The 1,765-nt window shown below is 31.4% G+C and overlaps 1 long non-coding RNA gene across 1 annotated transcript in view; it reads left to right on the top strand.

The window, feature by feature from the left end:
* LOC107678450 (uncharacterized) overlaps positions 1-466 on the top strand; it is an 8,516-nt gene extending 8,050 nt beyond the window's left edge. The window contains exon 4 of the long non-coding RNA XR_001632939.1: positions 413-466. This is a non-coding gene — a long non-coding RNA (uncharacterized LOC107678450). The remainder of the gene's footprint in view (positions 1-412) is intronic.
* The last annotated feature ends 1,299 nt before the right edge of the window (positions 467-1,765 follow it).

Below are 1,765 nucleotides of genomic sequence, written 5' to 3' on the forward strand. Positions count from 1 at the left end.
CTACTTCTTCTTCTCCCTTTTTCTGATCCAACTACTCCTCTCCCTCCTACAACTATTCCTCTCCCTCTCCCAGGCATTATTTTCTCTCTCTCTCTCTGATTCTTTGTGTTGTTCTGCATCCATAAAACCAATTCAAATAGGGTTTTTTTACTCTATGTTGATGCAATGGAAAGAGCATTAACACCTGACTATTCCTCCAACTGAGACTGGAATCAGCTGTTTCTAAATATTTCAGCGATCTGTTACTTAAAAATGCTTTTCAGTTGTTGCAATATTTTATATAGAGATATTTTTTCAATACTTTTGAGCTGCTGTTGTTGCAGAAGTAGAGGCTTTACACTATATTTAAAGTTTGGAACATTAGGTCTTCATTTCTGTCATGCTGTGTTTAAGCATTTGTAAAAATGCTAAGAAAGATCTATGATTTTGGTATGGGGTAAGCTTGTGTGAAAATACAATTTAAGCATTTTATAAACGTGTTAATTTACTGAATATTGTGTGAAAACAACATGAATTGTGTTAATGGTATGGTCACAACAGACTGATGTTGTGCTAATTGTGTATAGAGTTTTGAAAATGTGACTACAGGTTTGGACAAAAGGATGTTAGCAATTGGAAAAAACTGTAACTACAAAGTTAGTTGTTCCAATTAGCAGAATTTTAATATACCAGTTTAGTATACTAAAAGTACAGTTGCAGGGTATTTTTATTAAGTACATAAATATGTAAATGTATTTGTAGTATGCTTAGCATGAAATAAATGTATTTCAAATACATTTTAGTATATGTATTTTTTCACTAGGGTTTAGACCAGGTTAAAATTTACATCAAAAAGTCATCCAAATACTGATTAAAAACCCCAGTTACTTATAGTTTTGTTTTCTGTAAGTGACTGTAAGGTGCTGTTTGTTAACTTCAAACTACACACCCAATATCCAGCCTGAGAAAGCTTTGCTGGTATTATATCAAAGGCATTTGCTCGGCTGGCTCATGCTGCCCTTGAAGTATACAACTTCCATGCTACCATCTTTCATTTTATTGTTGTTTTTGTTTTGAGTTAAATAAATAAATGCCATGTAACACTGAATAATGATGCCATTGCAACACTGATTGTCTGAATGTACTGTTGTCAGACAACAGTACATTCATCGTATGGTATTTAAAATTAAATGAACGTATTATAGTTTAAATTTATATTAAATGCATTTAGTTAGCATTTGACCAACTAGAAGTTAAGTACATATTTCTATGTAATTTCATAATTACTTCTATTGTCGTTGAAGTGCATTATCATATGTACTGACAAGCATTTATGGTAAATTAATATTTATGGTAAACTGAAATAAATACATATTATGGTTCTTTAAAGCATGAGAAAAGATCATTAAAAATTATTTTTAAAAGATATATATATATATATATATTTATTTATTTTTATTTTATTTTAGTTTTTTAAGTAAAACTTTTAATTTGACATTATTAAAGGGATAGTTCACCCAAAAATGAAAATTCTGTTATTAATTACTCACCCTCATGTCGTTCCAAACCCGTAAGACCGTTGTTTATCTTCGGAACACACATTATGATATTTCAATCATGACAAATCTTGGAAGATTTTAGCATGGTGATGGATATGACAATGTTAATGTATTTGGTCTTGGCTGAATAGATCAGCTACGCTGCTGCTGCGGCAAGAGCAAGTACCGAGACTTGCTACTGCCAATACATCCACAACATGCTGCTGTGAGCATGTAAGAAATATTGC

The sequence above is a fragment of the Sinocyclocheilus anshuiensis genome, unplaced genomic scaffold (assembly GCF_001515605.1).
Source record: "Sinocyclocheilus anshuiensis isolate Anshui unplaced genomic scaffold, SAMN03320099.WGS_v1.1 scaffold1034, whole genome shotgun sequence".
NCBI lineage: Eukaryota > Metazoa > Chordata > Actinopteri > Cypriniformes > Cyprinidae > Sinocyclocheilus > Sinocyclocheilus anshuiensis.